Raw genomic sequence first — 15,335 nt, 5'->3', positions numbered from 1 at the left:
CGGACTCAACTTCCAGCCGGACTCCGGACTGGACCTCCGGACTCAACTTCCAGCCGGACTCCGGACTGGACCTCCGGACTTCACTTCCAGCCGGACTCCGGACTGGATCTCCGGACTCCACTTCCAGCTGGACTCCGGACTGGACCTCCAGACTGAACCCTCCGATTCACTTCCATACAACACTTGTCCATCCAGATAAGCGATCAACCACACTTTCCCAAGTCACTCAATGACTTGGAAAACTGGGGGGCAACTGATAGGGGGTAAAAACTCCAGCCACTCACAGGCTGCCACCTGTCCCAGAGCAGGTGAATTCCAGCCACTCACAGGCTGCCACCTGTCCCAGAGTAGGTGAACTCCAGCCACTCACAGCCTGCCACCTGTCCTGGAGTAGGTGAACTCCAGCCTCTTACAGGCCGCCATCTGTCCTGGACACCTGTCCAGGACACCTCACCAGGTTTTCCCTATAAAAAGGGATTCAAAGCTCAAACCAATGGGTAATGCGAAAATCCCTTCTCTCCCTAAACTCTTAGACATCTCCCCTTCACTCCTGCTCATACTGACTTGAGTGTCGAAGGGCCTGTCCGGAGTAAAACCCGGTCTGGTCTTCTGACCTCGCTTGCCTTGTGCAGGACTCAGCCCTCATAGCAGGACTCTCTCGCGACCACCTCACTCCTCGCTCACTCCGGTCCTTCAGGACTCAGCTCCTCTAGTCATCCAGCTCAGCTCTTACATCACTGCTGTACCTGTTACCGATTTTAGGTCTAACAGTAAGCAAGAAAAGGGCATGCATGTATGTATATAGAAAGAGACAGCAAGGGCTGGCTATGGAAAGATTGGCCGTGAAGGAATGAAAAAAAAAGAAGGAAAGAATTCTATATAGGATCTGATGAAAAAACCATTGAAAGAAGGAGATCGGTGAGAAAAAGAAAGAGAAAAAAGAAAGAAGGGAAGAAGCAAGAGAAGAGGGCCGGTTTTGGGGTGCTCCCTTACTCTCTCCCTCGGTTGGATTCGGCGATCCCTCCCTCACTCGGTTTTTCTCTGGATCCCTCCATCTCCCTCCGTCTCTCCCTCTCTGCATACCCACCTCTCTGAACAGACCTCATCTCTGCTCTCTCGGAAACGGCCAAAAAAGCAGAGCATCGGTTTGGATTGGTTTTCCTAAAACAATAGAAAAACAGAGTTTCTGTTTTACTCTCACCGATCCTCTCACATCCCTCTGCACAGGCATTCATCTCCCCTCTCTCTCTGTTTTCACGAACCCCTCACTCCCCTCTCATCCCCAATAACAGCAGCCTAAAAAAAAAAAAAACAAACGAAACAAAGAAACGTAAAACAACAGAGTGTTGAACACTCTGTTTTTCTTGTTTTTGTTAAGTCTCTCTCTCTCTCTCTCTCTCTCTCTCTCTCTCTCTCTTGCTCTCATTCACCATTTCACTCTGTTTTTCTGTTTTTTTCTCTCCCTCAATTCTCTCTCAACATCTCTCGCACTCCCCACAGCCCATATTCATCTCTCCTACAACCTCTCCCCCACTCTGGTATTCTCCATTACAGACCCTTTGTTTTCCACGTTTTTTTCTACCCCTCTGTTCTCTCATCCCTCCCTCTACGTTCCTTATCATCCCTACCTCTACACTGATCTTCCCACAACAGTTCTCATATCCCATCTCTATCCCTCACTCACCTCCCATCCCTCCAACAGCAGCCCCTTTTTCCAAAAAAAAAAAAACTAAAAAAGAAGAAGAGAAAAACAGCGTGAAGAGAAAAACAGAGTATCGTATACTCTGTTTTTCTTCATCATACTCTCTCTCTCTCCCTCTCATACTCTCTCTCTCTCTCTCCCTCTCATACTCTCTCTCTCTCTCTCTCTCTCTCTCTCTCTCTCTCTCTCTCTCTCTCTCTCTCTCTCTATTCCTCTAACTATCTCGAACTCTCTCTTTCTTCGTATCTATCTCTCTCTCACAGTTACTCTCGGTTTCTCCCTCTGTCATCCTACGGTATCTCCACTCTCTTACCATATACAGCCTATCGAAAAATCCCTCCCATTATTTCTCACTCCCTCTTGGTCTCTATCTCTAATCATCCTCACTCTCATTCCTTCTTGGTCTCTCTCTCGGTCCCATTATCTATATCTCTTATTTTCTCTATTTGTTTCTCCATCTGTCTTTCTCACTCCCTCGTTCCATCTATCTCTCTCACTCTCTCACAAACTCTTTCTTCCATCCTCTCATACTCTCTCTCTCTCTCACTCCATCTGGCATTCTCACAAAAAAAAAAAAAAAAACAAAGAAAAAAAGAGAAAAAGGAAGAAGAAAGCGGGTCAGATCGCACATCGGCGGGATATTTTCGGATTTTTTTCGGCTCTCGGATTCGGCGAGGATCTCGACTACAGGTAGGTACACGATTCTCAGATTTTTCCAGGATTGTTCGGTATTTTTTATGTATTTTGCATGATTTTTAAGCATTTAATTGAATTTAATTGAATATTATATGTATGTGCTTAAAATCATGATCTGCATGGGTGTTTCAATTCCGTTTCATCCCGAAATTTAATACAACGATCTATTTAAATAGAGTAAGATAACCATCGGATCGGATTGGACATTGGATCAAAGGTTTTCGAGAATTTGAGTGAAGAGTGGAATTTTATTTAAAATAATGGCTGAGAAATTACGAAATTCGAAAAAATAGCCATCTCAGGATGATCTATTTTTTGGAATTTTAAATTTTTCTTGTGTTCATCACATCAGAACAAAGTTAGAGGACGTTTTCCGGAATCGTAATTTTCTCGAAAATCGTGTTTTAAAAATAGAAAACTCTTCAAAAATATCTTTTCGACGAAGAAAAATAAATTATATACTAAACGGATTCCAAAATTAATGAAATTTCGTGAGAAAATAATATGATACCGGTACATTCTACCATGAATTTTTGAGAATTTTTAGAATTGGTTTGGTATATTATTTTATGCTTTCTTTGAAAATTATCAGATTTTGGGAGAATTTTTACTGACATCAGATCACAGATAAAATTCTCAAAATTTTTACAGTAGTTTTAAATTCCATATTTATTGTCTCTGTAAACTTTTCAATTGGTTTGGAGCTTGTTTCATGCGGGATGTAGTGTTAATTCATAATCTGGTTTGAAAATTGAAAAATCCGAAATTGATAGTAAATAGTTTCTAAAATTCATGAAAATCTCACAGCATGCTTTTCTTACTTATATCCTACTACTGTAGAAATTTCATTGAATTTAGATTTCTATTTCTAGTAGTTTCTGTGTTATTGTTGTAATCTGGTCACTTAATTATTAAATCAAAATTAGATATGAGCTTAATGTAAAAATCTGTAAAACTCTTCCAATAAGCTACATGCATTCCCATCTTGCTGCTGTAGAAGTTTCAATTCAATTCGAATTATTTTGCAACAATTTCACTTGTAAAATCACTCTTATGGTATAAAGCTGATAAAATTCATGGAAAATTCGAAATTAATTAAAAATCTTCACAAAGCTCCTAAGGAACCTTAAAATTCTGTCACATATTAATTCCTTAATCCATCGAAACAGAAATTTTAGGATCTTTAGATTTCCCTGGAAAAATGGCCAGCGCATTCATAATCGTATCCCTATTGCACTCGATCTTTGACAATTTGAATATTTAAGCTATAGCACGTTGTTGGCTCCGAGGTTACTGTCCACGGAAATCCTGAGATATGCCAGGCAATAAGGTGCTATAACCTAAGTATTAAATTGCGCAAGGAAAGAGCGCACGATTCCCTTCCTTGGATGCTATTCTGGGCCGAAATTGGTGAACCCTAGAGCCATTGGTAATCCTTAAATGTCAAGAAGCTGAAAATCCTTAAAATCTGAAATTCATTAACTTCAAGAACTGAAATCGATTCATCTCGTGTCTTTCGGAACCGTTGGATCACGGTTTCCGTCGTAAGAACCATTAGAGCCCAATTTAGGAACAGTGGTGTCATGTCGTGTCCTAGGTTTTAGGGTGTCTTAGGTTTTAGGGAGTCCTAGATTTAGGAGTCCAGCCTCATCACGGACGCTTGCTATGGATAGCAACCGTGCCATAAGTCTAGTTACACTAGTCACCCAATCTTTCCCTAAGACAAGCCTAGTGAACTAGGATGTAGGCTAACCTGCATTAGTCTAAGGAACAACTTGCATTTGGATAAGAATCACATAGCATCTTAGATGAAGTCCTAGGATAATAAAATCCTCAACTTGAATTAAATAACTTCTCTTAAAACTGTTGAAACAGTCAAATCCGTCTAGGTCGGTGTCTTAGTTGAGTTAGGCATAAGTAGCTTAGCTTAGGTGCACCGAACTACGTCGACTCTGATCCCAGTGAGGCTTGGGTACGTAGGCAGCTTGGATGTCTGATGGCATACCAACCGCGAGTCGGCTCCACAACAAATTGTGGGGTTTTGTATATTAATTTTCTTGTAAATGCTTAATTAAATCACTTAGGATTTTCCATGAAATTAGAATTTTAGGAGAACTTTCACTTAGATTGAATTCAAACCAATTAAGAAATCAAGATACACATCTAGGATTCATATTGAAATTAGATCATAGGATGCATGTCCCGTAGTTAGCACATTAATAGAGAGTTGAATGAGCCATTTAAAATAAATTTAAAAGAGTTAGCTTTTGGAATTGAAGACCGATTATCGGGCAGGAATGGTGCATGTGGTGGATAAATCCCCATACCTTCCATTCTTGCAACCAGGTACCGAGTCTAGATTTCTGGTTAATTACGAGTCCTAGATCTCACATCTAGGTGGTGACTCTGTCAGTCTCTTTTGTGTGGAATTCGGATTGCCTTAGTGATCCCAAGTTCACATAAAAGATGAATTAAAATCAATAATTAAAATGCACGCGCCAATCGCGTGGGTACGAGAGACCAAGAGAGGGCGTGGCGGCTCGCGCCCCACCCCTCCCGCGGGATCGGGTCCCACAGGGTCCTAGATCCCTCATCTAGGTGGCGACTCTGTCACTCTTTTTTGCATGGAATTCGGATTGCCTTAGTGATCCCAAGTTCACGGAAAAGACTAATTAAATCATACCTTGCTAGGCTCGGCGGCTTACCCCTGCCCTTATAGGTACTGGGTTGCACGTTTGTTTGCACCCTATGGCTTGGTTGCTGCCTGTTTGGTTGGGTAATTAAAATCAATAATAAAAAGCACACGCCATTCGCGTGGGTACGAGAGACCAAGAGAGAGCGTGGCGGCTCGCGCCTCACCCCTCTCGCGGGATCGGGTCCCACACAAACATTTAATTCATGATTTGGAAATTTAAATTGAAATTTTAAAATTAAAAATAAATGAAAGTTTGAAAAGAAATGAAAAATTAAGTCAATTGAGCATATTTTTAATAAATAAAAATGTTGACTTATTTCAAAAATGCAATGCCTTTGAGAAAGAAATTAAAAGCCTTGAAATCACAAACATTGAACTTGTTGAAAAATATAAACATGTTTGTGAAAATGAAGAACAAATGAATGAAGAACTCTCAATTAAGAATCAAAGACTTCATGAAGAAAAAGATAAACAACCTTCAAAGTCTTATGATTCTAATTGCTCCTCATCTACCAATCATAATTATTGTGGTAGAGTTGAGCTTCACAATTCTGAGTGTAAGCTTGGAATTGTGAAATCTAACAAGTTTGTTTGGATAAGAAAATGTACACTCCCATAAACAAACTTGGATGGAACCAAAGTGATTTGGGTTCCAAAAGAGTCTCTCTAATCTAATTAGTGAATGAGTTAGTTTAGGGGCTATGCTAAATTATTTTATCATTCACATTCTTACTAGATACTTTAAATTCATTGAATTTATTTTGTATCTAGTTTGCTTGAGCTTAATGATATATCTTTTTAATTTTGAGCTTAAATGATCACATCTTGTTATTTCTGTAATCTAAGTATAATTCAATGATATATCTTATCCTAGATTATAGTTTTGTGCTTATTGAATATCTTTTAGAAAAGCCTATCTAGGTGCAAATCATGTGACTTGTGCACTTAGCATCCACATAGCAAATCCACAATAGAAAATTCAAATTTGAAAACCATATGTGTGCTTCCATGAAAATTAACTATCATTTTTGCCCTTGAGTTCAAATTGATCCTTCAAGTTCATTTCTTTCATTCTTGAACTCTATTTAGGACAATTTTAGCTTTTGCTAGATCTTTGTATATTCAACATAGGAAGAATACAATTTCTAGCAAAATTGAGTGTTAAAAGTCATGTCTAAAGTAATCCACTCAAATCCGTTCTTAGACAACTCTTTTGCCCTAGGTGAGTAAGTATGTTTATTACTATCCACCTAGTTGTCCTTCTAACCCATTCTTATGTGCTTAATGATTATCATTATTTAGCATAAGAAATCTTGATGGGTTAGATTGATGTATTCCAAAAATGCCTAAAATGAATATCCTCTCATGACTAAGATAAAATTATCTAGTCATATTAGTTCTTTTTGGAATGCATGTCTCCAAGATGTTCATCACTTGACATTCTCTAGAAGTCCTTGGATTATTCTCTACAGTTCTGTATGAATATCTTTGTTTGTGTAGAGAATTGAAAATGAGTCTAGATTCAATGTATGAAACTCAATTGAGTAAAATTAAAAATATCATAGGAATCTGGTACTTGTTAGGCAGTTTCTCATTGTTATGGTTATCATGTAACACATAGTGATGGGAACACTTGTTTCCCACACATCTTTGGTTTTCCATGGGCCTTTTGCACTTTGTACTTAAATGCCCTATTTTTATATGGTGGTTTGTGGATATAGGCATAGATGTTTGAACTATGATTCTTGTGTCCAAACATGGTAGACTATCCAAGAATGCTCTCATTGGATGAGCCATGGATGTCTCTCTTAGACATGGGACTCTATTGATCCCTCTCATAATGTCTAAGTTCTATAGATTTAAGCCTAATTGATAATTTATATAATCTATAGTTATTTCTCCTTGCATGCTACTAGGTACATGGTAAATATAGTAAACTTAAATTTAAAAATCACTCAATTAGTACTCTTAGGCCTCTTACCTGTAAGATGGAGAGTGTACACTCATCTTTAATTAAAACACTAATTTCTTTGGCTGTTAGCCAGCATCTTAACCATAATAAGCCATATGTGCCTTGTGTGTTATATATACATATATATTATTTGCACAAATTTAGGGAAAGCATGGTTTGCTAGGTTGTCACCTCTTTTGGTATCATATGACTACCTATAGCAATCATGCTTTAGTGGCCCAATGGTGGTTTGAAAACCATTCACCTTTAAATATCTTGGTGTCTATGTGATTGGACAGTCTTTTGGATTCATACATTGTATGAGTCACTTACAAATGGAGAGATATGCATGCTCAATGTCTGTCCATCCACATTATCATATGATGTGTGATGTGCATCACATATGATAAGTACACTCATGTGGAGCCACATTGCTCCATTTGTGTTGTAGTTGGGTCATGTCCTATTCTTTAAATTTTAGATCATCTCTCATCTTCTGACAAGTTTCCTTGGCCTAAAGCCTTAGAGCCATATCATTTTTGGCCTTATACTTATCTTGGATAGACTTATATGTTTCTATCTCTGCCAATGATAAGTATCTTGTTCTAGAGTTAGAAAAATCTCTAGAACCCTTCTTCATTGGACAATGCCTGAGATGATCATCTCATTGTCTATGAAGTAATCTCTTATCATGTGCTCTTAATCCTAAGAACATCTTTTTTTATGATAAGTTACAATGGCTGTGCTTTTACATTCTTATCTATAACCATTGTGTATTGTCAGGCTTGCATTATAAGAATTATTTAAGGCCAATGACAATTTCTTGGAAGATGGATGATTTAAATATTTGTGAGTTTGTCATATCCCATCATCTCTTCCAAGATTTTAGCTTGGGAGGACCCCACTCAGATCATGTCCTTCTTAGCTTATTTATGGTACTTGTCTCTTCCATTGTGCCAGATGTAATAAGATGGTAGATGTACTCAATTTTTCTCTGTCCATCTCTACATTCTTCCACTGTGAAGAATGAAAAGAGACTAAGAAAACTGAAGACTCTGTCTAAAGACTGGCATGTGCACTTCATGATCATCCTTTCAAGGATGACCCTTTGTTGAAGGAGAAGATTTAAAACAAGTACCCAATCTCTCAATCCGGAAAGATTTGTCAAATGATACTCCTTTACATGGAAGAAAGGGTTAAGCATTGATCTAAGCTCTTCTAAACATTCATCAGTAGAAGAGTTCCGGATAGAAGAAAAGAAGTTTAGTTTTACTTCTTTCGAGAGAATTTCAAATACCACTTTTATCACTTCTTAAAGTAATAAAAGAAATGTGGTATTAATCTTCCATCTTGATCATGTAAATTGGGCTTTATGGTCATCATCTATGTGTACATGATCTTTTGGTTGCCATGGATATGTACCTCATTAATTTCATTCTCATATCCATGTGTTTATGTGGTACCCGATCCCGCGAGAGGGGTGTGGGCGCGAGCCGCCGCGCGCTCTCTCTTGGTCTCTCGTAACCACGCGATTGGCGTGTGCATTTTATGATTGATTTGAATTCGTCTTTCATGTGAACTTGGGATCACTAAGGCAACCCGAATTCCACACGAAAGAAAATGACAGAGTCGCCACCTAGATGTGGGATCTAGGACCCATAATTGACCAGAAATCTAGACTCGCTACCTGGTTACGAGAATGGAAGGTATGGGGATTTATCCGCCACATGCACCATTCCTGCCCGATAATCGGTCTTCGATTCCAAAAGCTAACTCTTTTGAATTTATTTTAAATGGCTCATTCAACTCTATGTTTATGTGCGAACTAAGTGACATGCATCCTAGAATTCTAATTTCAATGGAAAGTCCTAAGTGATTTGATTAAGCATTTACAAGAATATTAATATACAAAACACCACAATTTGTTTGTGGTGCCGACTCGCGGGTGGTATGCCATCAGACATCCAAGCTGCCTACGTACCCAAGCCTCACTGGGATCAGAGTCGACGTAGTTCGGTGCACCTAAGCTAAGTTACATATGCCTAACTCAACTAAGACACCGACCTAGACGGGATTGACTGTTTCAACAGTTTTAAGAGAAGTTATTTAATTCAAGTTGAGGATTTTATTATCTTAGGATTTCATCGAAGATGCTATATGATTCTTATCTAAATGCAAGTTGTCCCTTAGACTAATGCAGGTTAGCCTACATCCTAGTTTACTAGGCTTGTCCTATGGAAAAGATCGGGTGACTAGTGTAACTAAACCTATGGCACGGTTGCTATACATAGCAAACGTCCGTGATGAGGCTGGACTCCTGACTCTAGGACTCCCTAAAACCTAAGACTCCCTAAAACTTAGGACACGACACGACACGACACCAGTGTTCCTAAATTGGGCTCTAAGGGTTCCTAAAGGAATTTTGAATCCACCGGCTCTTGGGAATCTCGAATTCTTTTGGGTTTGTGGAAACTTTTAGAGTTTTCTTGAAGCTTTTATTATCTGAAGGTATTTAGTGTGTTTGGTAGCTTTTAAAGTTGTTTATTTAGAAGGTTTTAGTTTCATTTGAAATTTTTAGTGGTCTTTTGGTTAATGGCTTTTAACGGATTTTTATCAGTGGATTTTAAATGGGTGAATTTTAGTTTTGTTAATTTTAGGTTGGATGTACTTTAGATTAATGTCTTTCGATTTTGGTTTGGAAAATGACGTTAACACAACCAAGTTTTGACAATTGCACAAATTCGACAAACCATTGACCATTAAAAGATCTGACAAATGCAGCCCACTAAAACTGTCGTAACTCTTTAACCGCTTGGCCAAATTCAACGTACAAACATGCGTTGGAAAGATCTTTTATAGGGCTACAACTTTGTAGTTCTCCATTGTTTGTAAATCTGTGATTTAGAGGTTCGAATTTGTGTTGCAAACAAAAGGACAGCAACATTAAACTGGAAATGCCTAAAGGTGTGCCGCAACCATTTTGGACTTAACTTTTTAACCGCTCGCTGTCTGATCTAGCACGAATACTCGTTGGAAACGGCACGAAAATATCTACGACTTTGTAGTTAACCATTTCCCACGATTCTGTTGTTTAGAGGTCGAAAAATCTGTTTAAAGTCTAACAGCTAGCACTATGACGGGAATGATATTGGCACCCCCATGTTTTCTTTTGATAGTTCTTATTTTTTTAGTGATTAAAAGACGGTGAATATGAAAAATGGCTTGAATGGGCCTGAGATTAGATTCAAATGGGATGTTTGAAAAAGGGGTTGTTTTTATCTACTTGGCAAGGTGGGGTATGGATATTGGGTTCTTGAGATTGAGTGGGGGCTGTTGTTATCAAATTGGAGTGGGGGCTGTTGTTATCAATTGAAAGATGGAGGTTTTGTAAGCCAAATTAAATGGGTTTTGATAATTCATGTAAAATTCAAGTTTTCTTTCTTGTAAATGTTCAAAATTTTTAATGAATTGTTTTCCCAAAAGAAATCTAAATTCCCTAACAAGCCAATGATTTCAACATCCCATTGCAAATAGGTTCTAATGACCCTAACACATTAATCATATTTAGCATAAGTGAGAACATGACCAAGGCCAAACTAGTACAAAATTAAACATGACATCAACCAAAATATACGCAAAACAACACTCAATCCTACAAATATAGAAAAGAAAATAAAATTCCAAAAGACATACCTTTTTGTAGACGATATTCCATGCAAACTTATGGAGAAGAGGGATTTGGTCTAGAGAGAGGGCTTGAATTTTCTAAGAGAGGGGTTCTCTCCTCTTTTCTTTTTTTTTCTTCTTTTCTTTGGTAAGATGAGAGGGTATTTATAGGAGAATGGGATAGGAGGTTAGGTGAGGTTAGGTGAGGTTAGGTAAGGTTAGGTGAGGTTAGGTGATGTTAGGTGAGGTTAGGTGAGGTTAGGTGAGGTTTGGATGGTTATGATGGGAGGAGAGGTTAGGTGAGGTTAGGTGAGGTTTGAATGGTTAGGATGAGAGGAGAGGTTAGGTGGTTTTGGATGGTTAGACCCAGGTCATGATCTGCCATTGATCTAACGATTTACGGAAATCGGGTCTCGGAATGGAATCAGGGTCCGGGCTATGAAGTGACCCTAGCTTATTTTGTCCCGATTGATGATCCGTAAAGTCAGATCAAGATATTAATGACCTAAAACATATAAATCAATGATAGAGGGGGTTCTCACATGGATTTAACACACTAATTTATTTGTTGATTAAAACAAAACAAAATGGGGTGTCTACAGATGCCCCTCTTTGGTAGAGATGACGTAGTCATTGAATACCAAAGTTAAAAATGACAGAACCATTTTGCGTAGTTTTAATCGACAAAGGACTCTCTAGACACAACGCACCTTAACATAATGCAAAACCTTAGATGAAACCCTAGAACTTGAATAATAATAAAAACTCGATGCGGCGCCGTTCACAAACGGGCAATTAGAGAATGAGATATCATTTTCGAATGGATTCTGAAGGGAAAGGACAAAGATCGCTCTCAAACAGTTTTTAGAAGGAGATGAGACGCCGCTCACAAGCGGGTTCAACGAGGATAAGAAGCATTCCCAAATGGACTTGGATAATGAGGCACCGTTCACAAACGGCCTCAAGGAGGATAGAAAACCATTCACAAATGGACTCGAGAAAAGAGGCACCGTTCACAAACGGGCTCAAGGAGAAGACAAGACCATTCACAAATGGACTCGAGAAATGAGGCACCGTTCACAAACGGGCTCAAGGAGGACGATACCATTCACAAATGGATTCGAGAAAAGAGGCACCGTTCACAAACGGGCTCAAGGAGAAGACAAGACCATTCACAAATGGACTCGAGAAATGAGGCACCGTTCACAAACGGGCTCAAGGAGGACGATACCATTCACAAATGGATTCGAGAAAAGAGGCACCATTCACAAACGGGCTCAAGGATAAGACAAGACCATTCACAAATGGACTCGAGAAATGAGGCACCATTCACAAACAGGCTCAAGGAGAAGACGAGACCATTCACAAATGGACTCGAGAAATGAGGCACCGTTCACAAACGGGCTCAAGGAGAAGACGAGACCATTCACAAATGGATTCGAGAAATGAGGCACCGTTCACAAACGGGCTCAAGGAGAAGACAAGACCATTCACAAATGGATTCGAGAAATGAGGCACCGTTCACAAACGGGCTCAAGGAGAAGACAAGACCATTCACAAATGGACTCGAGAAATGAGGCACCGTTCACAAACGGGCTCAAAGAGGACACGAGACCATTCACAAATGGACTCAGAAAATGAGGCACCGTTCACAAACGGGCTCAAGGAGAAGATGAGACCATTCACAAATGGACTCAGAGAATGAGACACCTGTTCACAAACGGGTTCGAAGAGAAGACGAGACCATTCACAAATGGACTCGAGAAATGAGGCACCATTCACAAACGGGCTCGAAGAATTTAGGGATTTTTTTATGAACTTGAATTTGACGTAGGAATGGATTTTTATTTTTATTTTTTAATTAAGGATTTGGATTTGATAAATTTTTTTATTTTTGGAAAATGAGGTACCGTCCGCAAACGGGCTCAAGGAGAAGATGAGACCATTCACAAATGGCCTCGAGAAAAGAGGCACCGTTCACAAACGGGCTCAAAGAGGACATGAGACCATTCACAAATGGACTCAGAGAATGAGAAACATGTTCACAAACGGGTTCAAGGAGAAGACGAGACCATCCCCAAATGGCCTCGAGAAAAGAGGCACCGTTCACAAACGGGCTCAAAGAGGGCATGAGATTTTTCATGAACTTGAATTTGACGTAAGATTGGATTTGTTTGAATCGGGGATTGGTTTTGATGAATTTTTTATTTTTGGGAAATGAGGTACCGTCCGCAAACGGGCTCAAGGAGAAGACGAGACCATTCACAAACGGCCTCGAGAAATGAGGCACCTTTCACAGAAGGGCTCAAAGAGGACATGAGATTTTTCATGAACTTGAATTTGACGTAAGATTGGATTTGTTTGAATCGGGGATTGAATTTGATGAATTTTTATTTTTGGAAAATGAGGTACCGTCCGCAAACGGGCTCAAGGAGAAGACGAGACCATTCACAAATGGGCTCGAGAAATGAGGCACCGTTCACAAACGGGCTCGACGACACAAGATAGCTTTGATTGATGAATTCAACAATGAAAAATTTAGAGATTTTTATGAATTTGAATTTGACGTAGGATTGGATTTTTTGAATTGGGGATTGGATTTGATGAATTTTTGATTTTTTGAGAAATGAGGCACCGTCCACAAACGGGCTCAAGGAGGACATGAGACCATTCATAAATGAACTCAGAAAATGAGGCACCGTTCACAAATGGGCTCAAGGAGAAGACGAAACCATTCACAAATGGACTCGAGAGATGAGGCACCGTTCACAAACGGGCTCAAGGAGAAGACGAGGCCATTTGCAAATGGGCTCGAGAAAAGAGGTACCGTTCACAAACGGGCTCGAAGAATTTAGAGATTTTCCATGAACTTGAATTTGACGTAAGATTGGATTTGATGAATTTTTTATTTTTTTGAACTCAATGAAATCGGGGATATTATGGATCGTGCCCGACAAAGATGTTGGAAACTAGGACTTTGACGAATGATGAAACGGCAAACCTTTGGAACGAAGAACCATTACTAGCAAGAATGGATTAGGAACATTTTTATGAAACTTCAACAAGATTTTTCTCAAAGAGACTGCTGGTCTTGTCTTCTGGGGATTTTGATAACTGAAACCTTGAACAAGACATTTGAGATTGGTAATTTAGAACAACGACTCTCATGGAAAAGCGGGATCTGCTTCTTGACAGGTGTTTAGATAAACATTTCTTGACCAGGATAACTAACCGGAAGGGAATTATGAATTTGAATGGTTCATCTTTCTGAGAAATTGGCTCAACCACCATTGCATCTGAGGTTCTTCCAAGCTTAAGGTGCCTTCCTGGGGTATGATCTTTTTACGGAAGCTGGGCTTTCTGATGTTTCTACTTCTGAATTTTTCTGAGCTGATCTTCTTTGAAATGAAGTTGTTTGACTAAATTCTCGAGCTCTTTCAGGTATAATTGCAGGGAGCTGCCTAGGCCTGGCCTCCTTCACCAAGACAGTTACATCATTTGGACATAGGAACGACAATTGACTCTTTCTAAAGAGAAAACTTAGATGAAAGGCACTACTCAAAGGATTGAGCAGCCCTGAAGGAGTGAACTTAGAATAATAAAGATTGACTGACTATACTGACAAACATAGTGATGCTTCTGACTTAGTTAATGTTTTGTTTGGTAAGTCTATCCTTTCAAGGAATAGTTTTTCAATTGGTAAACACCGGACTTCTTCCTCGAAACAGTAATGCCTCAAGAATTTAATTACGACCCCTAAGATTGCTTAGCTTCAATGCCCCCAGTTTTGAGGATATCACTTGAATTTGCTTGAACTTCAGTTGATCTTCAGTCTTGATACCGGCTGTTGCCTTCTTATACTGATTCTCTTACCGTGACCAAGTCACCTCTTCAGGGTTTTTAACTTGGCGGACCGCGCTAGCCTTAACTTTTGCCTGAACCACCTTTCTAGGTTTTCGATCCAGCAGGCTATCCCCTTAGCTTTTGCCTAAGCCGCCCTTTCGGGTTTTCAACTTAGCAGGGGAATGATCTTAAATTTTGCCTAGACCGCCCTTTCAGGTTTTCAGTCTAGCAGATCTTCAAACTCCGTTATTTTTCTTATTCATCATCATTTCATTTTTTTATTGTATCTCAGGACCTAGCTCATTAGTTCTGAACACCAGAAGGACTTTTATAGGTAGGATAGGGCTTTTCAAAGAATGGCTTAAGGCTCAACAAAGATTTCGACCGAACCTGTGAACAGGTCGCCTACATATCCCAAGGTAGGAATCAGGTCGTGTGTAGTTCAGGGCGAATGCCCCTAGTTTGAAGATAAATTGTTTGATTTTTTTTTTCCTTTTTTCTTTTCTTTCTGGAACAATTAACTTCTCTTCTTTTGGAACTTGTCCCTCTCTTTTTTTTTTTTGAAAGGATTGAATTTCTTTTCCTTTTTGAATCGACCGAACTCGGTTCAACCGAGTTGCCTACGTACCCCAGTATAGGGATCAGGTCTCGCGTAGTTCGGGGGAATGCCCCAAGTTTGATGGGTTTTCAAGAAAATTTGATTTAGGCTCGAAGGGTTTGCAAATCGGTATTCTTTTGACATTGGGTTTTGATTTTGGGATTTAATCGGCCAAAGGAGGCCT

The sequence above is a fragment of the Tasmannia lanceolata genome, unplaced genomic scaffold, assembly GCF_043159265.1.
Source record: "Tasmannia lanceolata isolate RefF3 unplaced genomic scaffold, GAP_Taslan_0.1 ptg000011l, whole genome shotgun sequence".
NCBI lineage: Eukaryota > Viridiplantae > Streptophyta > Magnoliopsida > Canellales > Winteraceae > Tasmannia > Tasmannia lanceolata.
The sequence above is the reverse complement of the archived record's forward strand: the minus strand, read 5'-3'. Positions refer to the sequence as shown.